The sequence below is a fragment of the Bos taurus genome, chromosome 5, assembly GCF_002263795.3.
Source record: "Bos taurus isolate L1 Dominette 01449 registration number 42190680 breed Hereford chromosome 5, ARS-UCD2.0, whole genome shotgun sequence".
Lineage (NCBI taxonomy): Eukaryota > Metazoa > Chordata > Mammalia > Artiodactyla > Bovidae > Bos > Bos taurus.
Genome location: NC_037332.1, coordinates 67,184,618 through 67,205,395, shown reverse-complemented (window position 1 = coordinate 67,205,395; position 20,778 = coordinate 67,184,618). Strand labels below are relative to the sequence as shown.

At 42.4% G+C, this 20,778-nt stretch overlaps 1 pseudogene; it reads right to left on the bottom strand.

Moving 5' to 3' along the window:
• The window catches only part of LOC112446821 (large ribosomal subunit protein uL22-like), a 42,940-nt pseudogene extending 36,765 nt beyond the window's left edge, over nucleotides 1–6,175 (bottom strand).
• Between the last annotated feature and the right edge of the window lie 14,603 nt (nucleotides 6,176–20,778).

The following is a 20,778-nucleotide window of genomic DNA, read 5'->3' as shown; positions in this document are numbered from 1 at the left end:
ATGTATACTATTAGGGCTTCCCAGGTGGTGCTAGTGGTAAAGAACCTGCCTGCCAATGCAGGTGACATAAGATACATGGGTGTGATCCCTGGGTGGGGAAAATCCCCTGGAGGAGGTCATGGCAACTCACTCTAGTATTCTTGCCTGAAGAATTCCAAGAACAGAGGAGCCTGGCGGGCTATGGTCCATAGAGTCACAGAGTCAGACATGACTGAAGTGACTTAGCATGCACGCATACTATTACTGATATAAATTATATAAAATATAATTCTACTAAATATATATTAAACATATAAAATATTTGTTTTGGTTATCTTTTACTTCTTCAACTTTCTAAACATCACTGGGCTCCAACTGAAGGTCATAATGAGACTCACATCTTTGGTGAATGAAATTCTCTTTTCAAAGGCCTCTCTGCCTCTCTGCCATTTCTTCTTTGGGGGCTTTAAAAATTGGAACTCTCACCTGGGAGCCTCTTGAGAGTCAGGATGGAAAATTTTGTCACCCAGCCTCATGGAAGGGTACCTTGATATCTCTCCAAAGTGGCCAGGTGATGTCTGTCACTTCCTAGCTGCTTGGGAAGTGTTGGGAGAAGAGGGGGCTGGCCCTGATGTGCAGGTCTAGGATACAGAGGAGAAGTGCAGTATGCAGAAGTGCAACAAGGATTAAAGATGGGCCAAAACCCAAATTGCAGTCATTAGAAAAGAGGCAAATATATGATTATTGATTTCACATCAAAGTTTTCTGTCCTCGAATACTTATGACCCAGCTTCTTTTGAGTCTATCTCACAAAGGAGGGAGGGAGTGTGATACTGTAATTTTATCACAGATGAAAGGATTGCTTCAGAGGGATTTAAAGAAAATTATATCTCCATGTCAGAACTCCCTGGGTTCAGAAAGTCTAGAGGTCTAAGCTGAAACAGGATGTGGAAATTGTTATTATGTGTTTAGGGAAGAAAAGAGAAAGTGTCTGTTAGGATTTATTATATACCACCTGTGGGTGTGACCTCTGAAAGCTTGCGGGGTTGTACTGCTCAAAACAGGAATTCAGAATAAAAATGAACGTTGGTTAGAGTCAGGGTCCCCGGGTATAATATCCAGTACCTGCTCTGCTCATAAGTGATGCTAAATTGGTTCAGGCTTGGAAACTCACTGTGATTTACCATTTTCTTTCCTTTGACAGTCTCATCTGTATTTTGTACAAGGATGCTTTTTTGGTTATTGTTTAAACTGCATGTTCAAGTCTGTCTACAGGTGTTCAGTCTTGGCTCAGGGGCTGAGATTTATGTTTTTTTTTTCCTTTGAAAATGGCAGATTTGGAAATGTTCTGGCAAAATGGTTCTTCCTTGAGCTTCTTAGTTGGGTGGTGATTAACTTCAGAAGGAGTGAGATACTTTATAGACTTACTCTTGTATCCTTCCCAATTCTTCAGCAATAAACATTGCATAATTTGGAGCATAAGGTAGTGTAGGATTAATACCTACCAAATGGTGCAGATGGGGAGGGGCATGAGGAAACCCTAGTGTTGAAAAGATCACTCTAAGCATTCGATTGCTGAACTGAGTGCTTTACAAATTATTTCATTCTGGCATCAGATGGGCTGAATGTAAATAGCATCCTAATCACCTTTTGGCTGTATGGACTTGAGTAAATTACTTAACATCCTTAAGTCTCAGTTGACTTCATCTATAAAATGGGGAAAATATTGTAGCTACCTCAAAGGGTTCTTGTGAGGATTAACTAAAATATTGCATATAAATATATATGTATGTGTATGTATATATATATAAATATATATATAAATATATATATATATATATATATATATATATATGTATAGTCCTAGGAGAGATTCTATCAAATTGGGAAATGAGGGAAATTTCAGAGAAGAGTGATATTTCTTCTTAGCAGGGGGGTGGACAACTTCAATACTGTCAGTCTTATACTGACTGAATTGCATTTCCGGTGATTGGATGTAGGCTTTCAGATTTGACTTGGGACTTTTTTTTCCTATTTAAGTATTTAATATGGAAGCTTGTCATGGAAATGACATACCAAATGGCATCAATTTTGCTAAGAGAAACTCAAAAGCTTGCAAAGCTGCTGGGAAATAATTTTTCTGTGACTCTCATGTTCACCCTGGCAGCAAAACAGTCCCTCTACTCACAAGATTTATTCACATTTGCTAATCACATGGACACTTTCCATTTCTTTCTTTACCTTTAGGCTTTGTATTTTCATCACCATTAAGTAAGATTTTAATCTAACAATTCTTCGTGACATTAGACACTTTCCCATCAATTCTTGAGCACCCGTAGATTCTGTGGCTTTCTTCTTAACATGTGTCTGTGCTTGTTTCATCCTATTAACTTGCTGAGTTCACCTCTGGGTGTCCATCCTACACTCCATCCATTCACTAGTATGATCATAACTGTTCTTCATGGGGACTGGAGGAATTTGTGGTTTTGTTTCTAGCAGTTCTGTAGAATTTTGATGATGGAAGCATTAGAAATCACTAATAAACAGACAGGGAACTGATGATAATAAAAGCATGCTGGGTTTGTGGTATCATACCATCACTGTGGTACTGAACTACAAAAACTCAGAAGGAACAAATCACTAACAATGAGCCACAGCAATCCTCAACATGCTTGCTACTTTTTTTTTTCTCACCTATTATATTGAGTTGGTCAAAAAGTTAGCTCAGGTTTTTCCATAACTTTTTGGCCAGTTCAGTTCAGTAGCTCAGTTGTGTCCATCTCTTTGCAACCCCATGAATTGCAGCACGCCAGGCCTCCCTGTCCATCACCAACTCCCAGAGTTCACTCAAATTCATGTCCATCGAATCAGTGATGCCATCCAGCCATCTCATCCTCTGTCGTCCCCTTCTCCTCCTGCCCTCAATCCCTCCCAGCATTAGAGTCTTTTCCAATGAGTCAACTCTTCACATGAGGTGGCCAAAGTACTGGAGTTTCAGCTTTAGCATCATTCCTTCCAAAGAACACCCAGGACTGATCTCCTTTAGAATGGACTGTTTGGATCTCCTTGCAGTCCAAGGGACTCTCAACAGTCTTCTCCAACACCACAGTTCAAAAACATCAATTCTTTGGCCCTCAGCTTTCTTCACGATCCAACTCTCACATCCATACATGACTACTGGAAAAACCATAGCCTTGACTAGACAGACCTTTGTTGGCAAAGTAATATCTCTGCTTTTGAATATGCTATCTAGGTTGGTTATAACTTTCCTTCCAAGGAGTAAGCCTCTTTGAATTTCATGGCTGCAATCACCATCTGCAGTGATTTGGGAGCCCCCAAAAATAAAGTCTGACACTGTTTCTACTGTTTCACTATCTATTTCCCATGAAGTGATGGGACCAAATGCCATGATCTTCGTTTTCTGAATGTTGAGCTTGAAGCCAACTTTTTCACTCTCCACTTTCACTTTCATTAAGAGGCTTTTTAGTTCCTCTTCACTTTCTGCCATAAGGGTGGTGTCATCTGCATATCTGAGGTTATTGATATTTCTCCTGGCAATCTTGATTCCAGCCTGTGCTTCTTCCAGCCCAGAGTTTCTCATGATGTACTCTGCATATAAGTTAAATAAGCAGGGTGACAATATACAGCCTTGATGTACTCCTTTTCCTATTTGGAACCAGTGTGTTGTGCCATGTCCGTTGTAACTGTTGCTTCCTGACCTGCATATAGGTTTCTCAAGAGGCAGGTCAGGTGGTCTGGTATTCCCATCTCTTTCAGAATTTTCCACAGTTTATTGTGATCCACACAGTCAAAGGCTTTGGCATAGTCAATAAAGCAGAAATAGATGCTTTTCTGGAACTCTCTTGCTTTTTCCATGATCCAGCGGATGTTTTCAATTTGATCTCTGGTTCCTCTGCCTTTTCTAAAACCAGCTTGAACATCTGGAAGTTCGCAGTTCACGTATTGCTGAAGCCTGGCTTGGAGAATTTTGAGCATTACTTTACTAGCATGTGAGATGAGTGCAATTGTGCAGTAGTTTGAGCATTCTTTGGCACTGCCTTTCTTTGGGATTGGAATGAAAACTGACTTTTTCCAGTCCTGTGGCCACTGCTGAGTTTTCCCAATTTGCTGGCATATTGAGTGCAGCACTTTCAGAGCATCATCTTTCAGGATTTGAAATAGCTCAACTGGAATTCCATCACCTCCACTATAGCCCGGGCATCCCAAGTTGGTGAATCAGAACCATTCACAGCAGCTTAATAGAAGTGCAGATCAACAAATCCACCACCAGGAGCTGTGATCTGGAGGTGCTGGGGGATATCTGAAAAATGCAACAAAGGGATGTGATGGTAGGAAGGGAGGGAGGCTGGTAGGGAAGAGGGCTGCTCATTTATATAGATGACTGAGAAGCCTCTCTGAGAACATGCAGGTGATTGGCTCTGAGACCTGAATGATATGAAGATATGGGGTCTATGAAGACTTAGGAAAGAGAATTCCAGGCAGAGCGGGCAGCCAGAGCACAAGTGCAGTGTGCTTGTGAAGGAGAAAGGGAGACAGTGTGACAAAGAATGGAGAGAGGTCCGAATCTCACAGTTATTTAAAGGTCATTTTAAGGAGTCTGTGTTTCATTGTAATTGCACTGTGCTATGATTTACATTTTAAAAAGGTCACTCCAAGTGCTCTGTGGCCCATGGCCTGGATACAAGGAGGTTGGAAGCTGTTAGGAAGTCTTGGTGAGAGCTGATGGTAGGAATTATGTCTAAATTGGAATGGAAGGATGAGTAGGAATCGGGCAAGTGAAGAGGGTGGAGAGTGGAGAGTTTCAGAAAGAATGGCAGGTGCAAGGTGCCAAGGTGGAAAGACTATTCTAGAAACTGAGTGAAGGTAAAAGAGGAGCTGCAGGGGAGAGTCCAGATGACATAGATTCCAATGGACTATTGAGGTAAAAATGGTAAGTATTCAGGATGACTGAAGGATATTGATATCTTTTGAATGACAATCTTGCTTTAGATGTCAGAACTTTCCATATGTTAATAATACAGCCTGCTCTGATTTTTTCAAGAGAACTTAGACATTTGGGGGTTTGTTTCTCTATTTTTAAATGTTAGCAAGGTAGTTAAAAAATAAAAGAAGCAAGCATTTTTAAACCCAGCATGTCTGTGGGCTGGATTTGGCTTATGACTTGCAGTATGTGGTCTTTGAGTAGCATGAAAACCAAATGATGCCCTTTGTGCAAATTAAGGAAGGCATCTTTCTCTATATTTCTCACCATCTGAAGGGTAACTGTCATATTACACAGACATACCAGTGAGGACTGTGATGAACATGGCACTACCACGGTGTGCAATGTAGAGCTTGCACAAGTGAGCAGCCTCATCTTTGAACAAGAATACAGGGTGGGAAAAAGAGACAGGAAAACATGAAAGAGTAAGGGCAGTGGTGTTTGTGAGTCAACTTGCACTGACTCCTCAAAAGCTGCTTGTGCATATCTTCCCCCAACTCTGCTCTCACTAATGGCACGTTGGAAGCTGGAAGTCAGTCATGTTTGGTTGGAGTATTTACATCATGGAAATTGGCAACAAATCAGGACTTTATCCTCCCAGAGAGCTGGTTGTTAAACACTAGTGAGGGCACAATGGGACAAGATCATATCATGGAGGGTTGAGATAACCCTGAAGGATGTGGATTTAGATTGTAGGCAAGGAAGAGACAACACAGTGACCTAATCGGAACCCCTTTGCATTCCTGGCCTCTTCATTCAAAGGTCCCTCCACTTCTGACCTAACTAAAACTTGTTTTCCTTTGACAGGATGACTTCCTTTGCACCCCCCTGGGGCAGAAGCTGTTCATCCTCACTTATCTTTGATCAGACACAGAAGAAAGAAGGGAACAATATTCTTTTGTGCCCCTACTGGCTCTTTCAACCATTAACAATCCCCTCTCCTTTGACATACCTGGTAGGTTGCCCAAACATCCTTTGCCTGACCACTGAAACTTAGTAGAGTTACTGTTCATTTTCCCAAATGAGAGCTTTGGTGCCTCCTTCCCACCCTTCTCATCGACTCTAAGGTCATCAGTTTCCTGGGAGACTCAGTGCTCATGTGGATGATCCAGCATTCTAATCTTATGATTGTAAACTTGTCAGTGTCAGGGATACTTCACTTTAGCTCCACTTCAGACACTCACCTGCAGCCATATCCTGGATTGCAAAGCCAACTTAGGAACTGTTGTATCTTTGAAATGTGGTTATGATGACACCTTGTCTACAAGCTTGAATTAAAAGGATTAAGTGACATGATGTATGGAAAGCATCTAGAAGATGCCTGGCATTTAACAGGCATCCAGTGAGTATTACTTTTCTTGCCTTTTCAAGACAGAAACATAATTTTGAAACTCTGGTATTTCTTCTCCCTTTATTTTAGAGTGTTATTTGAATTTGACGTAAATGTCTGATGCTTATGTAGTAAATCCTCTGCTAGGTGACATCCTTAGAGATCTGTGTTCTAGCACTCAGGAGCTGCTGGCATCCAATGTTATGGGTGGCAATTGTGCTAACATGCACAACACAATATCCACCCTTTTAATTACAGAACATTCTTGCAGTAAAGTGACACTGATTCTCATCTGATTAATATTTATAGTTTTCAGTTTTGGCTAAATGCCAGCTATCTTCATCATGTGAATTTCCTCAGCTTCTCAGCTCCCCTTTGCTGTGTCTTTTCCTTTAGCTTATTTGTGTGAGTATATATCTTTGTTCCTACCCAGTTCAAGAGTGCTGTGGATTCTTTAAATTGCAAGCTTTCTACCCATGAGGAATTTTTAATGTGCAGTTGTAGCTAAATTTAAGTAATCAGTGACGAATTTCATGTGACTTTTAAGAAAACCACTTGAATGCTTACATTTGTGGGGGTGCAGGGAAGTGTCACTATGCACCATAACTTTGATTGTTGCTCAATAATTGCTTCTCCTGATTAATAAGTTAAAGGAGCATTAGATATCTCTCATCTCTACCCTCCTTTTGGTTATATTTATAAATCTTCCATTTGCTTATCTTAAGACTCAAAAATCTATATTCTGACATATGGGCCACATCTGAAGCAGCTAGTACTAAGGAATTTATATTTTTTCCAAAACTTCTGCAAGTGTGGGAATGTGTTGGGCATAGTAATAGTTATGATGCACAGTTTGTTACATATTACTATTGAAAAATATCCAAAATTCAGAATGTACCAGAGGCGAAATTATTTTCCCTGAAGCAGAAAGACCATTCATATTAAGGATTTCATCTTTGAAATCTCTTTGTCATCCATTTCACTACCAGTGGCACCTATCTAACATGTCCTCATTATTTTGTGCTTTGACAATTTCAATAGCAACCTAAATGCTTTCCTAGACTCCTTTTCATCCAGACTCACACTCTCATGCTTAATGCTGTTCAGTGATAGCCCACTCCCCAGGGCACTTTTTTTTTTTTTTTTTTAAAGTATTTCAAGGGGAAATAGTAGGGTTCCCCAGCAGTGCCTAGTGGGCAAGGTTGTGGACAGGAAGCAGGATGTTAGATCCTATTCCTCTTTGAGCTAGGGCAGCTGTATTTTGGTCAATTTCATTGTATTTGAGTTTCTTGCAAGATTCTGCTTAAAACAAGTGTTCTGCTCTCGAAAAACTATTGGTCTTCGAGACAAAGTCCACATTCTTGGCAGGATATTCATGTCTCTTCTCCACATGCCTCCACACCACTGGTCCATCTTTCTCTTTCTTCTCCCTTGTTTTGCTCACAGTGAATTGTTCATTCATTCCTTAAACAATATGTCTTGAAGCCTTTGCTCAGGCTGTGATTTCTTCCTCTGGAATTTATTCCTTACTTAGAGAACATATCGTTCATTTAACAACTATTTTAGAGCATTTGCTATGTGCCAGGTCCTGATCTGGGTGCTGGGGAATGCCTACTAACTCTTCATGGTCTAGTTTATGACATCTGTGCGGCTGTATCTAGACAAAAATCATCTGATGCTGTCTCTATACTTCCATGACACTTTGTTCTACTGATAATATTTTCTGATTAATTACATTATGCTCTGTTTTTTGTGTGTGTGTTTTTCTTTTGAGAGAGATATCTTACCTGTGGGTATATTTTCCTCTATCTAAATTGTCAATTAGGTGCTCAAGAAATATTTGTTGGGTAAAAGAATAAAGAGTTAAAAAAATCAATTTAGGACTTCCCTGGTGGTCCAGTGGGCAACACAGGTTTGATCCCTGCTCCAGGAAGCTTCCACATGTTGTGGGGCAACTGACCCCGTGTGCCACAGCTACTGGGCCTGTACTCTAGAGCCCACGAGCCGCAACTAGAAAAAAGCCTGAGCAACACAGTGAAAGGTCCCACATACTGCAACTAAGACCTGATGCAGCCAAAAATAAATAAATATTAAAAAATATCTATGTACCCCTGTTGAATAGTGAGTACCATGAGTGAGGGGTCTTTGTCTAGTTTGCCTTACACATGGCAGGTGTTCAATGATTATTTGTTGAACTGGTGAAGGGTTCTCATCTCTGTCTTGAAGCCAGCAGCTGTTGAAGTGGGAATAGAGCAGATTAAGAGCATTTTGAGGTGCTTTTGGAGGGGGAAAGCTGCTCTGCTGGGTGGTTGGTGGGGTTGAAGGTGCCCTGAACATCCCCAGCCACAGTCTGTAACAATCTTGGGGTACTTATCTTTTGGTTTCAATTATTTTTTCTATAGTGGGAATGATGCCATGATTTTGTCTATTCAGAAGTACCTTTTGAATCAAAGAGCATGCCTTCTAAGAACTCTTACCTTTAATTCTGGAAAGTTAAAAAAGCAATTTTGGATGGGTAGATTTTTTTAAATCTTTTAAGCAAGTTTCTACATTACACACTTGTTTTTCTTTTTCCTTCATCTCATGAAAAGCACATAGATATTTTTATGGTTGACTTTTTTCTCTTACATTAAATGATAGGAACAACAAATAAATGTAACAGTAAATTTTGAAATTTTAATCACAAAATCAACCTAATTCATGGTGTTTATATCTAGAAATCATAAGAGTGTGGGAGAAATTTATTTGATGAATATGAGATTTTAGTTGGAGAAGTTATAGAAGGTCAATATCACAAACCTGATTTAGCATAACTTAAAATATTGATTTTATTAAAGAAAAGAAAAATGTAGCAAAAGACTGGGGAAAATTTGAGAAGATTAGTAGACAATGTAACGATTTCTTCAATACAAAGGGTTGACTTGAAAAGAAGACAAATTCTGTTTCTTCAGAAAGCAGAACTGCAGAAAGTGGGTTTGAGTTACTAAGTTAGTCCAACAAAGACTGTTGGTCCCTCAAGGGTTGCCAGCTTCTGGAATGAGATCTATTCTAGAAAGATTTGGGGTATTCTTGACTCAGAAAGCTTTAGAAACATGCTGGGATTTTACCTGGCTGAAAGTGTTTTAGATGGTGATCTGGGAGGGAATGGGGGCATCCAGCTTGGGGCTCAGTGAATCTCAACTTTCTACTGCTTCTGTTATTCTGCAAAGGAATGAAAGCAGTTGGCCAGCACAGAAAGAAAAACGAAAAACAGATATGAGTTGTGATTAAAGCTGAACAACTCCTTGGCTCTTTGTGGGCCGTATTAGGTTTAGGTGGGGCAGTTAACTGTTCCTTGTTGATCACTGACCTCTGTTGGTGCAGCTGGTGTCCTTGACCAGTTGCGGGGTGGTGTGGAGATGGGCAAGGACACAGCATAGATTTTCGTGGAAGTTTCTAAACCAGAGAGCATGACTTGGATCAAATATAATCCCAGTGGCCCTGTTCTCATCTGCAGCCTAGCTCTGCCCCCTGCTGTCGGCTGCATCACTCACTAAGCTTCTCCTGTCTTCAAAAATTATGCTGAGTGCAAGGAATAGGAGTGGGTGGAAGAGGGATTTCAGGACTTCTTGGGGTTTTTATCTCTAGAATTATCCCCTCCGTGGAAAAGCAGCCCATTCAGGTAAGCCCAAGGAGCAGGTATCACTCATATTCTGATCTCCAAGGCTCCTCCAGTCTTGGCGATGATCCGCAGACTAGAATGTCAGAGGAGAGGTGGGGAAGTTATCTGTGACTTGGATGGTAGGCCGGAGCCCAGGAAGTTCTACCCGTGACACTGACCCCATTGTGGCTGCCCAGAGATTGCAGGGCTCTGAACTGCGCTGCGCCGGCAGGGACGGGCTGAGCGGGCCAGCTCCCTGGAAGAGGCGGAGGGCGGCACCCACCGTCCCCCATTTCCCGCCCCCGGACCTGGCCCACGCAGCTCCAGGTAGACGCGAGAGTCGCAGTTCTCGCCCTCTGGGTGAGTCTGCTCTCTGCCCCACCTCGAGATTCCCGCCACCTCCTCGAGTGGAGGCGGCTCGGGTGCCTTTGCAAAGCTCGAGGGGCAGCGGCGAGCGCCCGCGCTCGCCACGGTGATCGCCGGGGCCCTCCGCCGGGCAGACCTGTCCCAGGGCTGCGGGAAGCAGAGGAGCGCCCAGCTCTCCTCCCCTCCGCCGCCGCCGCCGCCGCGGCGGGGACGAGAAGCACACGCTCCTTAATCCCCCGCCCCCCGTTGCCCCGGCGACGGCCCAGACGAGCAGGTGATGCATTGACAGCGAGCAGATGGTCCCCCGCGGAGGCGAGCGCGGCCCACAATGAGCCCCGCGCGGCGATCCCACTGCTGCCCTCCCCCGCCCTGCCGGCCCGCTGCGGCCCGCATGCTAATGCGGGGGGTGGGGGAGCTGCGGGTGCTGCGGGGGCGGGGCCATGAGGCCGGCGGAGGGCACGCCCCACCCTGCTTTTGCAGGCTGGCTCACCTCATTTTTCTGAATGCCCTCCCCAAATCCCTTAGCCAGAATAGACACGCTCCCCCGCCCAGTCCGCTCCAGCTCTCTTCTAATTCTCCCCAAGTGGTTAATTTCCATTGAACTAAACGCTTAACCCCCTCCTTCCGTGGCCCTTACCCCCATTCTGCAGCCCCTACCCACATCTGCTCCCTGCTGGCATTTAATATTCAATTTTGGAAGACCAGAGGAATGGATTTAGCATCGCACCCCCTATCCCCACCCCGCGCCCGGTCCCTGATTCTAGAGTTGGCGTCGACACTTTCTAAATGTGTACAAACCTATCATTTATCTCACATCCTTCACCCTCGTGCTTCAGGACGTTTAGGCAGATTCTCTTGGCTTTTCTATCTGAAATTTCAAAAATAAATCACTCTTCTCTTGTAACTACCGTGCTGCTCCCTCCAGGGAAACCTTCCCCATTCACAGTCCCTCCTCCTCCCATTCATTTGACACCCCGCCCTCCTCACCCTATTCACCGCTGTGTGGCAAATTGAGGCGATCTCATAGTAAGTGCGTGAAAACTGCTAGGCACTATTCACAATTTTAATACTAACTTCATAGCTGTCACATAAATTCATTCCCGAGCCTACTCTATAATGGCCAAGAAGGAACTCTGAGGGAAGAAGAAAAAAAAAATCTGAAGACCCTGTTCTGGTGTCTTTCTTTGATTTGCAGGTGTTTCTTGAAACCATTACTACAGTAACTGCAGATAGCTTTTTCTAGCTGCCACATAGGGTGCTGAAAGAAAACAACAACAAAAAACCAACCTCCTCCTTTTCATTTTACAGTAGATAAAAAAATGCCAATAAAGGCTTAAAAAAAAGGGAGGGAGGGAGAAAAAGAAAAAGAGACTAGTGAATAAAGTTGGGACAATACAGGGTCACAGAGCTGTCGAACCAATGTCATAGTGTGGCTGTCGGGCAGGAGTACAGAAAACTTCTTGTTTCTTGATTTTTATGGAGATTTGGTCTAAGGCATGTAGCACTCTCTTAACAGGTTTAGAACAAGTGGCAAAGAAAGAACTCTTCACAATAAACTCCCTTCAGATGGGCTTTATGCCCACAAACACCTGGGATTTACAAAGAGGCATTGCAGAGGAGAAAAGGAGGCGAGAGGGCCAGGCTATTGTGAGGAAATGATGCCTCATGTACCCGTGGTCCTAAGAGAGGGTCGTTTTATTTTAAAACTTGTCTTGGATGCTCGCTGTGCAAACTTACAATGACAAAAGAAGCATTAGACTCTTCTAGTGGCTCATAATGACTTTTTCAAATGCTTAGGCTTCATTTTGATAAGTTTCCAAATTAGAGAATTTTGTAGTCACCAGAATTCAAGGAAAATCGACTTATAGGATTTTGAAGGCAGAAAAGTTAGAAACCATTACCTAAGACTTAGGGGAAAAAGTGGTTACAATGTTCACTTGCGGCACATACAACCTTTGCATTTATTTAAAAATTTTATGAGCTTTTTTTTCCTCCAGGAAGGTTAAAAATTTTATTCTTATTTCCTTCCAATTTCTTGCTTTTCCTTCATTTTTCTTTTTGAAGGTTTTTTAAATTGTTGTTTTTGCTTCTCTTTTTGGCTTTTTCTTTTCTTCTGCTCTTCTCTTTGTAGTTTCTTTTCCAATAATTTAGGGAGATAGGTTTAAAAAAATGAAAACATAAGGCAATAAAATAAAGAATTATAATGGGAGAAATATTCTTTGGATAGGGTGGCCAAGTGAAGATACTCGGAGAAGATCTAACCTGTAAAGCAAGTGAAGGAGCAGACGGAAGGTCAAGCAAAAAGAAGCATGTGTGCAGAGATTCTAAGGCAGAGAAGAGCTTGAAGGGTCCTGAGTCTCTGAAAGAAAGTGTTGTGGTTGGAGTACTCTAAGTGGGAGAAGCATATGTGAGATGACATAGAAAGTTTAGCCAGATCATGGAGAGCTGTGTCAGGCATAGGAGAAGACTGTATTTTGTCCTAGAAAAAATAGGGAGCTATTGAAGGAGTTTAAGTGAGGGAGCTCTTTGATTGAATTTATGTGTTTAGAAGGTCATTACTGCTGCTCTGTGGAGTACAGCGAGAAGAATGGAAGGAATAGGGAGTGAGGTGACTGGTTAGGAAACTGTTAGGAGGCTGTTGTAATAATCCAGATAAGAAATAATGGTGTCTGGATGAAGATGGCATTAATGGAAATGAAGAGAATGGATGGATTTGGGATCTACTTTAGAGAAACAATGATGGGACTTGATGGATGGGAGCATGCAAGGGAGGTGATGAGAGAAAGGGAGGAACCAAGAGGAGAGTTTGTAGGGCTGGAGAACTTGGAGACTGTGATCATAGTGTGGGAATAGGGGAGAGAACAAAGATGGGAGATGGGCTTGAATAAGGGTGTGAGTCAAGAAATCTGTTTCAACATGTTTTTTCTGAGCTGTTATTGAGGAGGCCAAATCAAGATGATAGGCTTAGGGACAGACATTTAAGAGGCCCTAGGCCCCCTGTTGGGCTTCCCAAGTGGCAATAGTGGTAAAGAACCCGCCTTTCAATGTAGGAGATTTAAGAGACATGGGTTTGGTCTCTGAGTTGGGAAGATCCCCTGGAGGACGGCATGGCAACCCACTCCAGTATTCTTGCCTGGAGAATCCCATGGACAGAGGAGCTTGGCGGACTACAGTGCATAGCGTGGCAGAAAGTTGGACACAACTGAAGTGACTGAGCATGGACCCCCTGTCATTCCTTAGCTTCCTTGGGATCTTTAATGTTTCTTGGCAGGAAGGCATGAGCTGAGCTGGGAAGATTCCCTACCTCCTGAATCTGAACTGGGAATACTGAGCATCTGAGGATGAGGTGAAAAGTATTGAGCTAGGGAAAGATCCATTAAAGATCATAATCAAATGGGTGACTTGAATAAGCAGAAGCTATGAAACATACTTGAAGCGGAGGAAATTATTTGTTAGAGGAGAAAGTGGCAGACAGAAGTAAGTTTATGTAAAGAAACTGTGCCATGTGAGTAGAGTAACATTAGAATGAAGATGTATAAACTCATGAAGTTGAGGTCTTTACAGTCACTTTTGACCCAGACTGAATCTCTTAGTTTAGACTGTGAAATAACAGTAATAACATGCAAATTGCTGGAAAGCCTATTTAAGAAAAAAACAAAACAAAACAAAATCACAAACACATAAAATTGAGAATGAAAAGAGATGTATCTAAAAAATTAGGGGTTATGTTTGGAAAATCATTCCCTTCATTCCTTCATTCTCTTCAGTCCTATTTCATAGGGTAAAGGCTGATGTTTTGCATCAAGCTAATCATCTATATTAACACAGGCCAAATTACTCTCTGAGTAAAGGGCTCCTGATAGAGATGAACTGGGGAATTGAGGCTTGAGTTCAAACCAGAATGGAATTCCCACTCTCTCCAGTCTGAAATGACTGATTATAATTCACAAGGAAAATAGTGATTGGCAGGCCTATTGCCAAGGTCTATGAGGTATGCTCACCATATTGACTGCAGGAACTTGCCTTGTAGAAACCAGACCTGCTATGTCCAGGCACAGGAAGGTAGAAGAGGAAGCAAGGTAAAAACACACAGTGAGAGCTGTACCTATATCACCTTTTTAAAGGTGTAACTCTTGATAAATTTAGCCCTGTATATATAAGCTTTTCTCCAGTCTCACGAATTATCTCTTGAGGGGGGGACCATTTCTATATTTTCCCTTGAGGCATAAAACAGAAGCTGCTGCTGCTGCTGCTAAGTCGCTTCAGTCATGTCTAACTCTGTGCGACCCCATAGACGGCAGCCCTCCAGGCTCCCCCGTCCCTGGGATTCTCCAGGTAAGAACACTGGAGTGGGTTGCCATTTCCCTCTCCAATGCATGAAAGTGAAAAGTGAAAAGTGAAATTGAAGTTGCTCAGTTGTGCCCGACTTTTAATGACCCCATAGACGGCAGCCCTCCAGGCTCCCCCATCTCTGGGATTCTCCAGGCATGAACACTGGAGTGGGCCTCCATTTCCCTCTCCAGTGCATGAAAGTGAAAAGTGAAAGTGAAGTCGCTCAGTCGTGTCTGACTCCTAGCGACCCCATGGACTGCAGCCTACCAGGCTCCTCCGTCCATGGGATTCTCCAGGCAAGAGTACTGGAGTGGGTTGCCATTGCCTTCTCCCAAAACAGAAGCTATTATACCTGTAATTTCAAGGAAATAAAATCCATGAACCAGAGTTTCCTCTTAATTTAGTACATATAGAGATTTAAAATATAAGAAACCCCTATGTAGAAAAATTTTGGGGGGATACATTTAAAATCCTCAACAAAATTATCATATTGACATACAAAAACAATTAAAATTCACTCAAGAGAGATGGAGGGCTTAACTTAAACAGTAGTCATGACAAAGATAAAAATGCTTTCAAATAATTAACTCTAAAAAAGGCTCTAAGCCCAGACAGTTTTACAAGCAAAATCTTTCAATGTTTTAAAGAAACAGAAGCTCCACATTATAGAAACTGTTATAGTACATAAAAACTGGTGAAAATTTTAAAATGCATTTGATAGCCAACTGGACAAAAGTAGTGTAAAAAAACAAAGTCAATAAAATGTTTTACTTGTGAATATAGATGCCAATATCCTAAAATACCCATGAACAAGTGTTGACTATGGGAAGACTACACAGAAGAAATATGTAAAAAAGATCTTCATGACCCAGGTAACCATGATGGTGTGATCATGGTTACCAGCCAGACATCCTGGAATGTGAAGTCAAGTGGGCCTTAGAAAGCATCCCTACAAAGAAAGCTAGTGGAGGTGACGGAATTCCAGTTGAGCTATTTCAAATCTTGAAAGATGATGCTGTGAAAGTGCTGCACTCAATATGTCAACAAATTTGGAAAACTCAGCAGTGGCCACAGGACTGGAAAAGGTCAGTTTTCATTCCAATCCCAAAGAAAGGCAATGCCAAAGAATGCTCAAACTACCGCACAATGACACTCATCTCACACGCTAGTAAAGTAATGCTCAAAATTCTCCAAGCCAGGCTTCAGCAATACGTGAACCATGAACTTCCAGATGTTCAAGCTGATTTTAGAAAAAGCAGAGGAACCAGAGATCAAATTGCCAACATCCACTGGATCATGGAAAAAGCAAGAGAGTTCCAGAAAAACATCTATTTCTGTTTTATTAACTATGCCAAAGCCTTTGACTGTGTGGATCACAATAAACTGTGGAAAATTCTGAAAGAGATGGGAATACCAGGCCACATGACTTGCCTCTTGAGAAACCTATATGCAGGTCAGGAAGCAACAGTTAGAACTGGACATGGAACAATAGACTGGTTCCAAATAGGAAAAGGAGTACATCAAGGCTGTATATTGTCACCCTGTTTATTTAACTTCTATACAGAGTACATCATGAGAAATGCTGGGCTGGAAGAAGCACAAGCTGGAATCAAGATTGCCGGGAGAAATATCAATAACGTCGGATATGCAGATGACACCACCCTTATGGCAGAAAGTGAAGAGGAACTAAAAAGCCTCTTGAAAGTGAAAGAGGAGAGTGAAAAAGTTGGCTTGAAGCTCAACATTCAGAAAATGAAGATCATGGCATTTGGTCCCATCACTTCATGGGAAATAGATGGGGAAACAGTGGAAACAGTGTCAGACTTTATTTTTGGGGCTCCCAAATCACTGCAGATGGTGATTTCAGCCATGAAATTCAAAGAGGCTTACTCCTTGGAAGGAAAGTTATGACCAACCTAGATAGCATATTCAAAAGCAGAGACATTACTTTGCCAACAAAGGTCTGTCTAGTCAAGGTTATGGTTTTTCCAGTGGTCATGTATGAATATGAGAGTTGGACTGTGAAGAAAGCTGAGCACCGAAGAATTGATGCTTTTGAACCGTGGTATTGGAGAAGACTGTTGAGAGTCCCTTGGACTGCAAGGAGATCCAACCAGTCCATTCTAAAGGAGATCATGTTCTTTGGAAGGAATGATGCTAAAGCTGAAACTCCAGTACTTTGGCCACCTCATGCAAAGAGTTGACTCACTGGAAAAGAGTCTGATGCTGGGAGGGATTGAGGGCAGGAGGAGAAGGGGACAACAGAGGATGAGATGGCTGAATGGCATCACTGACTCGATGGACGTGAGTCTGAGTGAACTCCGGGAGTTGGTGATGGACAGGGAGGCCTGGTGTGCTGTGATTCATGGGGTCGCAAAGAGTCGGACAGGACTGAGCAACTGAACTGAACTGAACTGAAGTTTTCACATCCTTTGGGTGAATGCTGAAGAGCATGGTTGCTGGATCATATGGGAGAAGTGTGTTTAGTTTTGTCACTTTGAGACCTTTTAAAGCAATTTATCAGAAGTGCCTCCCACTTTCTCTAGCCTTGCCCTTTCTACCTAGAATATGGTACTGCTGCTGCTGCTAAGTCGCTTTAGTCATGTCCAACTCTGTGTGACCCCATAGATGGCAGGTCTTCCGTCTCTGGGATTCTCCAGGCAAGAACACTGGAGTGGGTTGCCATTTCCTTTTCCAATGCATGAAAGTGAAAAGTGAAAGTGAAGTCGCTCAGTTGTGTCTGACTCTTCTCGACCCAATGGATGGCAGCCCACCAGGCTCCTCCGCCCATAGGATTTTCCAGGCAAGAGTACTGGAGTGAGTCACCATTGAATATGGTGCAAATCCTAGTAATTCCTAGAACTCACAGGGGCCTGTGCATGCAAGCTTTATTTATTTCAGTATATCTACAATAAATCTGTTTTGGGGAAAAACATGGGTGCCTACTACCACTAAGCTGTTCAGTGCTATTTTAGAGATGTAAGCTAGTGCAGTAAGACAGTAAAAAATGGAAAGGAAGAAACATAGTGTCACTATCAGCAGGTGATACAGTTGTTCACACCAAAACCCCAAATAATTTATAGACATATATTTGAGACTTAATATGAGAGTTTAGCTAATTTGCTGCTTTAAAACTGTATATAAAAGTAAATCACATTTTTGAACCCTTAACATAATTAGAAAAACATGTAATTTAAAAGATACCATTTATAATGCAAAATAAGTAAAACTGGCCAAACAAACAAACAAACAAAAATCCCAGTAGTACCTAAGATTACATCTTAAAGACGATCAAGAACTTTATGTAGAAAAGTATATAATTTTGTTGACAGTCACTGAAAAGAAGTATGTTCATAGTTAGGATGATTCAGTATCTTAAAAATGTCATTTTCCTCATTGTCTCATCACTGTTAAGCTGTTCTTTCTCCATCTGCTGTTTATAGGGAGTTGAACTCATGGAACGGATGTCTAAAGAGATATAGCAGGGAGCAATGGGAGAAGAAGCATTTTCATTGACTCTAAATCAGACCCTTTGCAGTCAGGATGCAGGTAGTGTATGAGAGGTAATGCATCTTCTTACATATTTTTATGTCAGTAGATTTGCTCCATTTTAGCCAACAGTTTTGATTCTTGATTCAGTGCTGTTGGTCTTATAGTTTGGAACATCCCCTTCAGTTCAGTTCAGTTCAGTCGCTCAGTTGTGTCTGACTCTTTGTGACCCCATGAACCACAGCACGCCAGGCCTCCCTGTCCATCACCAACTCCCCGAGTTTACCCATACTCATGTCTGTTGAGTCGGTGATGCCATCCAACCATCTCATCCTCCGTTGTCCCCTTCTCCTCCTGCCCTCAATCTTTCCCTGCGTTAGGGTCTTTTCAAATAAGTCAGCTCTTCACATCAGGTGGCCGAAGTATTGGAATTTCAGCTTCAACATCAGTCCTTCCAAAGAACACCCAGGACTGATCTCGTTTAGGATGGATTGGTTGGATCTCCTTGCCGTCCAAGGGACTCTCAAGAGTCTTCTCCAACACCACAGTTCAAAAGCATCAGTTCTTCTGTGCTCAACTTTCCCTTAATTTCCATATTTATCCACATCATTGTAAATTATAGCATCCTATTTTAATCCCCTCATAAAAAATTTTGCCACTCTAAGGATACATTACATCTCTGCTAGGAAAACCTGGAGAGACAGCCCCTATTTTCTCTGCCATTCTTTCTTTTGTGTACTTAAAAGATGGCTCCAGATCATTAGGGTGGGGCTTATCTCATCACTTTAAAGCAACTGGTTTACTCCTGATAAGTTGCATAAGTCAAGGTTTTCAAGAAAACACTGACTTTTCACTGACACATAACCATCTGGTAATGTTAAGAATGATACTATATTCATTGCCTTTTGCTGCTGTAACAAATTATCACACACTTACTGGTTTGCTGCTGCTGCTGCTAAGTTGCTTCAGTCATGTCTGACTCTGTGTGACCCCATAGACGGCAGCCCACCAGGCTCCTCCGTCCCTGGGATTCTCCAGGCAAGAACACTGGAGTGAGTTGCCATTTACTTCTCCAATACATGGAAGTGAAAAGTGAAAGTTAAGTCACTAAGTCGTGTCCGACTCTTCGTGACCCCATGGACTGCAGCCTACCAGGCTCCTCCGTCCATGGGATTTCCCAGGCAAGAGTACTGGAGTGCATTGCCTTTGCCTTCTCCAACTTACTGGTTTAAAGCAACACAAATCTGTTATTTGTGGTTCTGCAGGTCTTATGTCTGATGTGGGTCTCACTGGGAAATCAAGGTTGCGTTACTTTCTGGAGATTTTAGGGAGGTTCTGTTTCCTTGCCTTTTCCAGCTTCTGGAAACCTCCTACATCCCTTGATTCCTGCCACCTTCACTCTAGCAACACTGGGTTGACTCTTTCTCATAGTGCGTTTCTGACCTTTTCTTCTGCCTTCCTCTTCAACTTTTAGGGATCCTGGTAATGACGCTGGGCTCACCTGGATAATATAGGGCAAAGCCCTCACCTCAAGGTCCTTAAATTAATCCCATCTGCAAAGTCCCTTTTGCCATGTAAGGTAACATGGTTGTAGGCCTCTTAGAGGGTGGCCAAGCTGTCTACCATCACTTCCCATCCCCATCACCTTGCTTGCTCTGCTCTGGTTACGTTGCCCCACATCCAGACTCAGTACTCACCGTTCTCTCTCTTTGGCCTTGGGGAAAGCATTCTCGTAGCTCCTTTGCTTGGTTCATGTCTCTGTCCAGATGCCATTCCTCAGAGGGCCTGGCTCTATCTAAAATCCGTTCTGTGCTTTTTCCCCCTTTTATGGTGCTTCATTTTCCCCCATAGCTGGTCTCTCTGGCTCCGCTGCTGGAAAGTCAGCTCCCTGAGGGCAGAGACTTGGTCAGTTTTGCTTCTCTGGGTCACCCAGCATCTGGCCCAGTGACTGACACATAGGAGCACAAGTAAATGCATAAATAAATCACATTCTTAATTGCATCCTTTAACACAACCTTTTCTTCAGTGAGCTGGACCAAAGTGAAATCTCTGCAACTAGAATTAGCTAAATTTAAATTTAAGTAGGATAAATATGACCATTGCACTTGGCTTTTTCACTGAGAATGCTATTTGAGCACACAATCTGAGTAGCCAGACTTAAAACTGACATCAAGAAGTGATGAACTTGATATGAAGCATTAAATATCTTTCTGTGAATCACCCTCCTACTGATTGTACCTTTTGAGACTGGAGATTTATAATAATAATACCATCACTTTTGCTACCATCTATGGAATACTACTATGTACCAGTTACTAAGCTCTTTGCATGTATTATTTTATTTACTTTTTTCACTTGATGTGGTCTTAGAGCACACATTTACTGTTTTGTCTATCCCAGGAAAGTATTTTCACCACTCAATACTTCTTTTGAGAAACTGCCTCTACCACTGTCACCGAGGTTCTCAGGATAGCCTGAGCACAGGACCTTGGCAACCGGTGGGCAGTTGACCCAGTCTGGGCCAATCAGAGTCCCCATGGTGGGAGTCCAGTGAGTGACACAACTCAGTCAAGCCAATCAGAATTCTTTTTCTCAATTTTTAAACTCCAGCTGGGAAGAGAGGGTTTTTTTTTCCTCTTG